The sequence below is a fragment of the Theropithecus gelada genome, chromosome 13, assembly GCF_003255815.1.
Source record: "Theropithecus gelada isolate Dixy chromosome 13, Tgel_1.0, whole genome shotgun sequence".
Lineage (NCBI taxonomy): Eukaryota > Metazoa > Chordata > Mammalia > Primates > Cercopithecidae > Theropithecus > Theropithecus gelada.
This window is the reverse complement of record NC_037681.1, coordinates 46,154,484-46,166,788: the sequence shown is the minus strand read 5'-3', so window position 1 is coordinate 46,166,788 and position 12,305 is coordinate 46,154,484. Positions and strand designations below refer to the sequence as shown.

General features: G+C 39.7%; 1 protein-coding gene and 1 pseudogene across 2 annotated transcripts in view; both read left to right on the top strand.

Moving 5' to 3' along the window:
- Positions 1–12,305, top strand: part of ASXL2 (ASXL transcriptional regulator 2) — a 158,341-nt gene that overhangs the window by 74,146 nt on the left and 71,890 nt on the right. The window lies entirely within an intron of this gene.
- LOC112604791 lies at positions 6,954–7,677 on the top strand (annotated as a pseudogene).

The following is a 12,305-nucleotide window of genomic DNA, read 5'->3' as shown; positions in this document are numbered from 1 at the left end:
CGCTGTGTCACCCAGGCTGGAGTGCAGTGGCGCGATCTCGGCTCACTGCAAGCTCCGCCTCCCAGGTTCAGGCCATTCTCCTGCCTCAGCCTCCGAGTAGCTGGGACTACAGGCGCCCGCCACCACGCCCGGCTAGTTTTTTGTATTTTTAGTAGAGACGGGGTTTCACCATGTTAGCCAGGATGGTCTCGATCTCCTGACCTCGTGATCCGCCCGTCTCGGCCTCCCAAAGTGCTGGGATTACAGGCTTGAGCCACCGCGCCCGGCCAACATTTACATTTCTTATGTATTACCTAATTGCAAATGTATTCCACTTTTTTTTTCAGAAAATATTTTGTCCAATTCTTGTTTACTTTGGTGCATTTCTTTTTGGCTGGATTTCATCATCAGAATTTTTACGTTTACGGATGATCTTTTTCCCTCAGTTCTTGCAGGCTTAAGAATGTTCTGTTTTGTTTTGTTTTGTTTTGTTTTGTTTTGCTTGACACAGAGTCTTGCTCTGTCACCCAGGCTGGAGTGCCCTGGCGCAATCTTGGCTCACTGTAACCTCCGTCTCCTGGGTTCAAGCGATTCTCCTGCCTTAGCCTCCCGAGTAACTGGGATTACAGGCACCTACCACCATGCTTGGCTAATTTTTGTGTTTTTAGTAGAGACTGGGTTTTACCATGTTGGCCATGCTGGCCTCAAACATCTGACCTCAGGTGATCTGCCAACCTTGGCCTCCCAAAGTGTTGGGATTACAGGTGTGAGCCACCACACCCAGCCAAGAATGTTTTCTATTGCCTCTTTGTTTGAATGCCATCTAGGCCAGATATAAAATTTTTCATTCATACTTTTACGAATTTTGTTTACTGTCTTTGGCAGTGAGTATTGCTAAGAAAGCAAATGTTTCCTTCATTATACTGTGCTTGCTTTATCGGTCAATATTTTGCTGTACAATCTTAAAATTTCAGTGACTTATAACAAGAACTTTTTTTCTTCCTCATGTCTTTAGGTTAACTGGGACTTAGTTATTGTTGGCTAGACTTTGTTGTAGGCTGTGGATTGTTCTCTTCTTCTGCTGGAATCTTGCTATCATGGCAATCACAGGAGTCAGCCAACCAAGCATATTTTAGCTCTGCTTCTGTCACGTCTCTTATTTCATTAATCAAATCAAGCCTTGTGGCGAAGACCAACATCATTGTGGCAGGGAAATATATTTCACTTACTCTAATGTACTGCAAGGTCACACGATGGTGTGAATGATGAAATAGAAACACTAATTCAAGCTGCTACTTTGGCTTTTAATGCGTGGAACTTGGTTTGATTCTTTCTTTATCCTTGACGCTTAAGATTTAGGAAAATACTAACTTTTTTTTTTTTTTTTTTTTGAGATGGAGGCTCGCTTTGTCGCACAGGCTGGAGTGCAGTGGCTCACTGTAACCTCTGCCTCTTGGGTTGTGATCCGCCCACCTTGGTCTTTCAAAGTGCTGGGATTACAGGTGTGAGCCACTGCACCCAGCCAAGGTTTAGGAAAAATTTAGGTATTTCTGAGTATCTGAGTACTTGGGGTTAGTCTGTACAGATTTGGATAGCATCTTGCCTCTTACATTATCATGTGATATACATTATTGATTCATAAGGGTAATCTTTTCTCATTTACAGAAGAGAGTGGTTTACCTGTGAATATTCTCCTGTATTGTTCTTCTGTTTCTCTTTCATATCTCTGTAAATTTGATTGCTTTTATGTAGGTGCTTTGTATCTGTTAAGATACTTCCGGTTGTAAATGACAGGAAACACAGTGTAAACTGGCTTAAACAATGAAGGAAACTCATCATTTAATGCAAGTGAAAAAAACAGGCAAAACTTGATCCAAGCACTCCAGTCAGTTTCATCAGTATCTCAGCTCTGCTTCCTTCAATTTTGTTCCATTCTCAGTAGGCTCATCCATCATAATTGCAAGATGACTGCTCACAGGCCTTAGAGCTGGATATTCTGGGTTCAGTTGTAGAAGAGAAGATTCTACTTTTCAGAGATATTAAAATCACTCATCACTGAGTCTGGCTGGCTTACAATTGAGTCAGATTTTTTTCCTTGCAGTATATGCAGTTATAAATATGTGTTTCAGGGAAGTATAGGATTCTATAGAACATAGAAGTGACTTCTTTTAGCAAGAGACATTAAGGCTAAAATCGAAAAGTTGAATTGGAGGTTGTTAGGAGAAAAGGAGGTGAGGGTTATCATTGCAAGCAGAGTGTCGGGCCAAGTAGTCAGAAGAATTTTAAATTACCAAATGAAAAGAAAGGTAGAGTAGGCTGACAAAGAGGGTGTGTAGCAGAATGGTCAAGGTCAGATTATTTTGATAATTTTGTACTTTATCCTAAGAACATAATGGTATCATGGATGAATTTTAAGCTGGACAGGAGGTAGTATGATCATATTTATTTTTAAAAGGTTACTCTGGCTTCAGAGTGGAGAACAGTTGTGTGAAAGGGTGAGATTACTATCACTTGAGATAGAGAACAGTGGAACACTGCCTAACTAGGACAGGATAGTAAGTTTGTAAAGTAACTGCTGTAGTTACTGAATCTTGACTCTGTGACACATACATATACATGTACATGATCTGTGATCTGCACAATCGAGTTACACAGTAGGCAGTATTACTTCTATTTTGCAGATGAGTAAATTAAAGGTGTTTAAAATGACTTGCGCAGGCTACGGTCAGGTCTGTATTCAGATTGGTATGAATCATTAAATCCGGCTCTTTTACCATGCAGTGATGACTGCTTTCATTAATTGCTATATTTGCTTCATCTAAGCAGTGTAATTATTGACTTCTGCTCTCTTAGCCCTACTAGCTACTGCTAGCTTTTATTACAGAGAGAACTAAAAAGGGCCATTGGCATTATGATCAAAGTCACTTTAGTTCTTTGGGCCTTATGTACAAAACATATTAGTATGTTTGCTTAAGTGCTTACTGCATAAAATTATAGCACAGTTCTTTTCCTTGAAAGAACCCCTACCTCTTCAACCCCGATTTCTTGAGCATGGAGAGGAAAAATTAGAAGCAGACTTGTTGTGTGATAGTTACATAATCTTTAAGGTGGGTCTTACTATAGCTGCTTCAGGTGTTAGTACTTACCCTATTGAATTTACTTGAACTTTTAAGTTGCTATTGAGCTCAGTACTATGTCTTATTTCTTCAGGTCATTCAGTCATATTTATTTAATTATAGAATTCTGGAGCTCTACCTCCCCATGAAAATATATTCCAGCCATCATGGATAGTGTGTCCTATTTTGCTTCTCTGCTAATTGCTTTATTATTCGTAAAAATAAACTGCCAGGATTCTTTGACTTTTTGTTTGTTGTTTTTTTTTTTTTTTTTTTTTTTGATTCTTTGACTTTTTGTGTTTTCCTGAGATCATGTCTAAATTTTGTTTTAAATGGTACTGTGTCCTATATGTCTTGTAGGTTTTTCAAAACTTTGTTTCCTTCAAAGAAAATTATATCCAGATTTGCCAAGGAAAATATTATGACAGTTTGTAGTTATTCTTACCACATCTTTTCACCAGATGTGTGTGACATTTACTTTCATTTTATAGGTTTCACTTTAATGACTGTTTTGTTGTTATTTGTTGTTGTTATTTTTCTAAGTACTAAGCCTAGACTAGATTGATTTTTTTTCTCTCTGACTTAAAGCACTTTATGTACACACTTTTGCAGTCTCTCATCCATAATTACAGTATCCGCAATGGTTGAAAAACTAAGTTTCCTCATACATTTAGCACCAGACTCACTTGACAACAACAGTTCTCTTGAACTGACATGAGACTGTATATAATCTTTGTTTATCCCACTTAGTGTGAGTATTCATATGTTTCATTGTGTTTGGTTATGGGATGCTGTCCCTAATCTCCATGGCAGTGTCATATCATTTATGACATATCATGTTACCTTTTTAAAATCCAAAAAATTCTTATGTCTGAAACATTTGGCCTTAGTGTTTTAGATCAGGGACTGTGGACCTGTGTTTATATTAATAGCCCTGGTCACAGTGTGGTGTGGCTGTTTGCTCCCTTGCCTATCTTCTCTATTAGATTCTGAGCTAAGAAAGCTTCCCTCTGTGGATCCACCGATCCTAGTTTACTGCCCTAAACAGAGTAGATACTTAATAGTGGAACAGAATACCATTAATTTACCAGGTAGGTTATTGAAAATTTTTTTTTCTTGGTTATATGTTCCTTTTTAAAGTAATCTCTTGCCGGGCGCGGTGGCTCAAGCCTGTAATCCCAGCACTTTGGGAGGCCGAGACGGGCGGATCACGAGGTCAGGAGATTGAGACCATCCTGGCTAACACAGTGAAACCCCGTCTCTACTAAAAAAATACAAAAAAAAAAACTAGCTGGGCGAGGTGGCAGGCGCCTGTAGTCCCAGCTACTGGGGAGGCTGAGGCAGGAGAATGGCGTGAACCCGGGAGGCGGAGGTTGCAGTGAGCTGAGATCCGGCCACAGCACTCTAGCCTGGGCAACAGGGCAAGACTCTGTCTCAAAAAAATAAAAATAAAAATAAAAATTAAGTAATCTCTTTCTAGTTCTGTTTCTCTTTTCCTTCTTGTTACTGGAATCTTGGCTTCACCATTTACTGATAATATGATCTTGAACAGCTTATGGAAAACCTATAGTTTCTTCATTTGTAAAAATGGTGTAATAATTTTACTCACCTCATAGATTGTTGTGAGGACTAACCAAAATGCTTCCTGGAACATAGCACTCCTTTAGCTGCCAACATGGCTGTTGTTGATTTCTATCCTGTTGGTTACTTTATTATCATGGTCAACGTTCTCTTAATGGAGTTTGAGGTCATTTTTCAGTGCTTTGATGCTTTCAGTGATGGAGTAAATCCTTTCTCATTTGTCCCTAAGTCTTTTGGCCTTGGTTTCGTAGGACAGATTCAAGTGGGATTGTTGTATCAGTGGTCCCAAATATTTTTAGTTTTAATGGATGTTTCCATATTACTTTCCTAAGGCAGAATTGAGTAATGTGGGAAAAGGCGGCAGTTTTCTGTCCTCCCAACAGTCTATAAGAGTGCTTATGTGCCCATAACCTTGTCAGCAATGGATTTTATCAGTCCATTTTTTGTTACTGTTGTTGTTGTTTGCAGACTTTCACTCTTGTTGCCTAGGCTGGAGTGCAATGATGCGGTCTCGGCTCACTGCAACTTCCACCTCCCAGTTTCAAATAATTCTTCTGCCTCAGCCTCCCGAGTAGCTGGGATTACAGGCGCCCGCCACCATACCCAACTAATTTTTTATATTTGTAGTAGAAATGGGGTTTCACCATGTTGGCCAGGCTGGTCTTGAACTCCTGACCTTCAGGTGATCCACCTGCCTCGACCTCCCAAAGTTATGGGATTGCAGGCGTGAGCCACTGCGCCCAGCCTTTTTTTTTTTCTTTTTTCTTTTTTTTTGAGATAATTATAGACTCACAGAAAATTGCAAAAATAGTACATAGGGTCCCATGTACACTTCACCCAGTTTCCTTTAATGGTAATACCTTATGTAAATATAGTACAATACCAGGCCGGGCACGGTGGCTGACACCTGTAATCCTAGCACTTTGGGAGGCTGAGGTGGCTGGATCATCTGAGGTCAGGAGGAGTTCAAGATTAGCCTAGCCAACATGGTGAAACCCCATCTACTAAAAATTCAAAAATTAGCTGGATGTAGTGGTGTGTGCCTCTAATCCCAGCTACTCAAGAGGCTGAGGCAGGAGAATCGCTTGAACCTGGGAGGCGGAGGTTACAGTGAGCCAAGATCGTACCACTGTACTCCAGCCTTGGTGACAGAGTGAGACTCTATCTCAAAAAATATATAAATAAATATAAAATAAATATAAATACATATTATATCAAACCAGGAAATTGACAATTGGTATAAAACTGTTAACTATGGCTTGAATCATTTTATTTCTTTCCATCTGACCAATGGGATCTTGATTTAATTTGCCTTTTTATAACCACTATTAAGTTTGAGCTTCTTATTATACATTTTATTGGTAATTTACATTTATGGTTTATGAATCATTTTTTCACATCCTTTTTCCATTTTTTTCTAATGAGCTGTTTGTTTTCCTGAAAGAATATCTTCTTAGGACTATTAATCTTTTGTCCGCCATATGTTTTGCAGTTAATTATTCTAGCTTCATATATGTTCTGTAGTTTTGTCGCTTTTATTTTTTTCCTGTGTAGAAATTTTTATTTTTATACAGTCAATATATTTCTTTGTTTTGTGGTTTTTGGGTTTTTCTCTTTGGTGGAAATCTTTCTCTGTCTTCTAAGTTATACTGTTTTGGGGTGTGTGTGTGTGTGTGTGTGTGTGTGTGTGTGTGTGTGTGTTTTTAAAGCCATGGTCTCACTCTGTTGCCCAGGCTAGAGTACAGTGGTGTGATCATGGCTCACTGCAACCTCAACTTCCTGGGCTTAGGTGATCTTCCCGCCTCAGCCTCCAAAGTAGCTGGTACTATAGGCGTGTGCCACAATGCACAGCTGATTTTTTTTTTTTTTTTTTGTAGAGACGGGTTGCTCAGGCTGGTCTTGAATTCCTGGGCTCAAGTGATCCACCTGCCTCAGCCTCCCAAAGTGCTTGGATTATAGGCATGAGCCTCCGTGCCTAGAGGATTATACTGTTTTCTTTTAGTCTTTTATATTTTGCCTTTGGCTTTTAATTCATTTGGAATATGTTTTTGTTGTATATACTGTGTGCACTCCTCCCCCCCCAGATGTATGAGATACTCTAGCACTTTATTAAACTGTTTTATTTAGGACTTTTTCAGCTTTTTGTGACTTAAATCTCAACAAAATTCCAAAGGTAGTACTGGCTCAAGGCAAGACTTGATACAATGGTGAGAAGCAGCTGCAACGCTGAGCAGAGGAGGCAGGATCCAGAGTGTGAGCAGTAGCTGGGTGGGCACCATGGCTGGGATCACCACTATTGAGGCGGTGAAGCACAAGATCCAGGTTCTGCAGCAGCAGGCAGATGATGCAGAGGAGAGAGCCGAGCGCTTCCAGCGAGAAATTGAGGGAGAAAGGTGGGCCCGGGAACAGGCTGAGGCCTCCTTGAACCATAGGATCCAGCTGGTTGAAGAGGAGCTGGACTGTGCTTAGGAGCGCGTGGCCACTGCCCTGCAAAAGCTGGAAGAAGCAGAAAAAGCTACTGATGAGAGTGAGAGAGATATGAAGGTTATTGAAAACTGAACCTTAAAAGATGGAACTCCAGGAAATCCAACTCAAAGAAGCTAAGCATATTGCAGAATAGGCAGGTAGGAAGTATGATGAGGTGGCTCGTAAGTTGGTGATCATTGAAGGAGACTTGGAATGCACAGAGGAATGAGCTGAGTTGGTAGAGTCCCATTGCCGAGAGATGGATGAACAGATCAGACTGATGGACCAGAACCTCAAGTGTCTGAGTGCTGCTGAAGAAGAGTACTCTCAAAAAGACAAATATGTGAAAGAGATCAAGATTCTTACTGATAAACTCAAGGAGGCAGAGACCTGTGCTGAGTTTGCTGAGAGTTCGGTAGCCAAGCTGGAAAAGACAACTGATGACTTGGAAGATAAACTGAAAAGGCACCAAAGAGGAGCACTCTGTACACAAAGGATGCTGGACCAGACTCTGCTTGACCTGAATGAGATGTAGAGCACCCCAGTCCCACCCTGCTGCTGCTCCTCCCTCTGACCCTGATTCCACCTGAGGCCAGCCTGCCTGAAGCTGACCTTTAACTGAGGGCTGATCTTCAACTGGAAGGCTGCTTTCTCCTTTTGCTGCCCCCACCTCCCCTGTGTCTTTTTCGCTAAACTGTCTCTGCCTCTTCCCAGAGATTCCAGCTGGGCTAGAGACTGCACACCTTTGGGAACAACATTTAAGGGAATGTGAGCACAATGCATAATGCCTTTAAAAGCATGTTGTGATGTTCACATTTTGTAATACCTTTTTTGTTGTTTTGTGGCAACCATTTGTAAAACATTCCAAATAATTCCACAGCTCCGAAGCAGCAATTTATTCCTTTCTCACTTTTGGAAAGTGATTTTTCAGCTTGATGCATATTGCCCTTTCCATAGAGAAAAGGAAAAGGTATAGTCCTGCCTTACTGAGAGCCAAGCAGAGCCCAGAGAAAGAATCCACTATGGGAAACCTCATTGCTCTATAAAAAGTACCAGCCAAACCAGAAAGGTGATTCCAGGAGGAGTTAGCCAAACAACAACAAAAACAAAACAAAAATGTGCGTTTCAGGTTTTCAGCTTTAAGATATCTTTGGACAACCTTATTTTTTTTTTTTTTTTCATTAGAAGTGAAAATTAAATTGGTAAGACCTCTGAAACTAAATTTTTGTCCCATCTCTACTGCAGAATGGATCATGTGCCCCTTATGTTGAGGTGACCACTTAATTGCTATCCTCCCTTCTTGAAAGATGATGTTTTGCCACTGATTTAGCCTTATGAAACTCATCTCATTATCCTTTTCTGGGTTTGAAGCTGCTCTCTCTAAAAGTTCTGTCTCAGTGTGGTTTGTATCGGAGAAAACTTGAATAGGTTATGTACAAAACTTTTAAAGTTTTTTATTATTTTGAAGCTTTGCTTCTTTGTGTTTGTGGCACCGTGGCCACCCTGTCTGGCTGTGACAGCCTGTACAGTGTGTGGGCTGGCAGTTTGCTGATCTTTTAAAGTTTCTTTCCCTACCCAATCCCCATTTTCTGGTAAGGTTTCAATGAGGTCTGTTAGGTGTACATCCTGCAGCTTTTTGGCTTAAAATATACACTCTTTTGATGTGGTCTCTTTGGGGCCAGTTGAGAGAAAGACAAATCAGTAGTGCAACTCTTTTGATACCAGATATTGGCACAAGTGTCTTTTTGAAATAAAGAACCGGTCCCTCCAAAACACAAAACAAAAAAGGCTTGATACAGGCAAAAGTAATACTACTTTAGAAATTTTGTCCAGGCGTGGTGGCTCACACCTGTAATTCCAACACTCTGGGAGGCTGAGGTAGGCAGATCACCTGAGGTGGGCAGATCACCTGAGGTCAGGAGTTCGAGACCAGCCTGGCCAACATGGTGAAACCCCATGTCTACTAAAAATACAAAAATTACCAGCGTGTGGTGGCAGGCACCTGTAATCCCAGCTACATGGGAGGCTGAGCGTGAGAATCTCTTGAACCCCGGAAACGAAGGTTGCAGTGAGCCGAGATTGCACCATTGCACTCCAGCCTGGGGGATAGAGCGAGACTCTGTCTCAAAAACAAAAACAAATTTGCTTCCTGACTTTTCTCAGTTCTGCCCTTTTTGGTGTTGGATTTCTCCTTATGATTCGTACTGTGTCACTCCTCAGTCTGTCTTGTGTGTTGTTCCATTCTAATTCCAGATTTTTCCTTTGTGCTCACGCAATGACTGTGAATGTTTTAGGCCTTGCTTCCTAATACCACACAAGGGAAGAGAAAGGATCCCTTTCTGAAGATTCCCTGGAGAACAAGTTTGGTTTTTTTCCCCCCACATACCCAAGTAAATAGCTCCGTAGATTTTTGGCCCTAAGTCATGTATCTTATCTGTTCTTTGAGGTGGAGAGTGGGGGTGTGTGTGTGTGTGTGTGTGTGTGTGTGTGTGTGTGTAAAAGCTGATTAATTTAAACCAGTTTGGATTTACCCTTGGGATGGGCATGGGATTAAGTCCCTCTCAACCACATGACTGAAAGTGAGAAAAGTTTTGTTTCACAGGAAATTTTTAGGTACCATCTCTAAAGAAGAGGGAACAGATGCCAGGTAGTCATACTACAGGGGACTATGGCATGACCTCATGTTTTTTCTAGTAAACATAAATGGTACCTTTTAAATTATGATCTGTTTCTGCATTTTCTCTTTTCTTCCACCAACAGTCTATGAGGGTATTCATTTGATGATTTTTTTCTCAGAAACATACTGCTTCAATAATAGTTGCTAAGAGTACATGTTAATATATTTTAAGTAAGTCTCCCATTATTTTTTTTTCCTAGAAATTTCTTGGCAATTTTTATATATTTATTTGATACAAACTTTGGGATCCTGATTGGAATTACATTATATATATTTTTAACATGGAAATCCAAGTTAGATAAACGTTGACTATGGAAATCAGCTTGGAAATGCTCAACAGTTTCTTCTACAAAAGGCTTTTCTTTCCTTTGTTATTGTTCACCAATGTTTTGGGGGGATGAAAACCTTCTCTGTAGTTTTCGATCCTGGACACTTTCACAGTACCAAAAGACAGTGGACTCATGTCCCAGCTCTCCCCAGCAAACTCTTTAGATAGACTAAGAATCCAACAGCCTCTTCTAGTAGGCTTATTTTTGGTTATTGAGTAGCATCAACAGATAACTGAGAGGGAAAAGAGCTGGAAATGGAAGGTAAACTGCCTTAAACCTCAGGTATTATGAGAAATTTTTAAAAACCATTTAAGGATGCCACACATCTCCAGAGACTCTAGACCACTGTTTCCATTTCATTGCTTCCATATGAACTTTCTCTGTGTTTGCTTGCTACCTAATTTTTTTCTTATGTGAAGTATAATATTTTGTCTAATGATTTTGTTATTTTCCTTAGATGTAGAAACATTATCTTTTAGTATTATAGCACTATTTTAAAATATTTGATTGGTGCAAAATTAATTGTGGTTTTGCACCAACCTAATACTACAGCTCTTAGTCTTATGCTAATACTTGATTTTTAACAATATTTTTCCTATTACTGTACTTTTGTGTTCTATATTTTAATACTGCTCTTATTCCGAAACTCTTATTTAAATATTATCCAACTGTTTTGGTTTTTTTTTTTTTTAGATGGAGTCTCACTCTGTCCTCCAGGCTGTCTGGGCCAACTTCTTGGTCTTTTTGTAGTTCCTGTTATATAAAAACTAAAGGTTGATTATCAGAGATAAACATTTTATTTAATTTTATGCTAGTCAATTTATAATTTGATATTTTATACTGAACTCTTTTTTTTTTTTTTTTTGAGACCCAAGTCTCCTGTCACCCAAGCTGGAGTGCGGTGTTGCGATCTTGCCTCACTGCAACCTCTGCCTCCCAGGTTTAAGTGATTCTCCTGCCTCAGCCTCCTAAGTAGTCGGGATTATAGACACGCACCACCACCCCTGGCTAATTTTTGTATTTTTAGTAGAGATGGGGTTTCGCCATGTTGGCCACGCTGGTCTCGAACTCCTGGCCTCAGGTGGTCCGCCCGCCTTAGCCTCCCAGAGTGTTGGGATTACAGGCGTGAGCCATTGCGCCTGGCCTATACTAACTCTTTAATGCATATGATTCCATTTGGTGTATGTCAAAAAGCATGCATCTAATTTATAGTTCTCTTTCCTCTTTCTTAATATGTGACTAATTATTTTAAACAAAAACCCAACGTTGGGCTCAGTGGTGAAATATGGGTGCTGTTCTCTTAAGAAAGGCACAGGCCAGGCATGGTGCCTCACGCCTGTAATCCACTTACTTTGGGAAGCCAGAGTGGGAGGATGCTTGTGCCCAAGAGGTTGAGGCTGCAGTGAGCCACGTTCATGCCACTGTCCTCCATCCTGGGTAACAGAGTGAGACCCTGTCTCAAAAAAAAAAAAAAAAAAGAGGCAGAGGGACAAATGAATACCCATTTAATAATTTTTTATTGCTGTTTGTTTTGTTAGATAAGTACAAAAAGACAGGAAAATGAAATATGATTACAATTAAGAAAATAATACATGTATATTTTTCTATAGATTATTATATACCTGAAATTCTAGTAAAGATGATACATAGAATTAATAAACATTTAACCAAGTTGCTACATATAAAATAAATATTCAGAAGCGTACTTAATACCTTTTTGAGTGATCTCATGATAGGTTTTAATACAAGAGACAATGGCAATGTGTTAGTTTCACAACTAAGATTCAATCTGGTGCAGCAGTATGCAAGGGAATTAATACTGTTTGTTTGAATCTGTGTGTGTTTGTGTGTGTTCTTTTCTCTCATTTTACCACTGGACATTTGTAAAGCTTGTGCTAAATAGAATGTTTACAAAATATGTTTGTAATACTTCTGTATTTTTCTTGACTTAAATGTTAGATACTGGATCAGCATTAAGGAGTTACTATTTTGTAGATACATGGGAATGATTTTTACATCCATTTTCTCCATGGCAGCCCCTTTCTATATTGGTAAACTTTTTATAGTTTATAAGACATGTTTAAGTCAAAGGAGTATTGACTAATTAATTTTATCTTGAGTAAGTGTTACATAGGATATTCAGAGACAGAAGTTAAT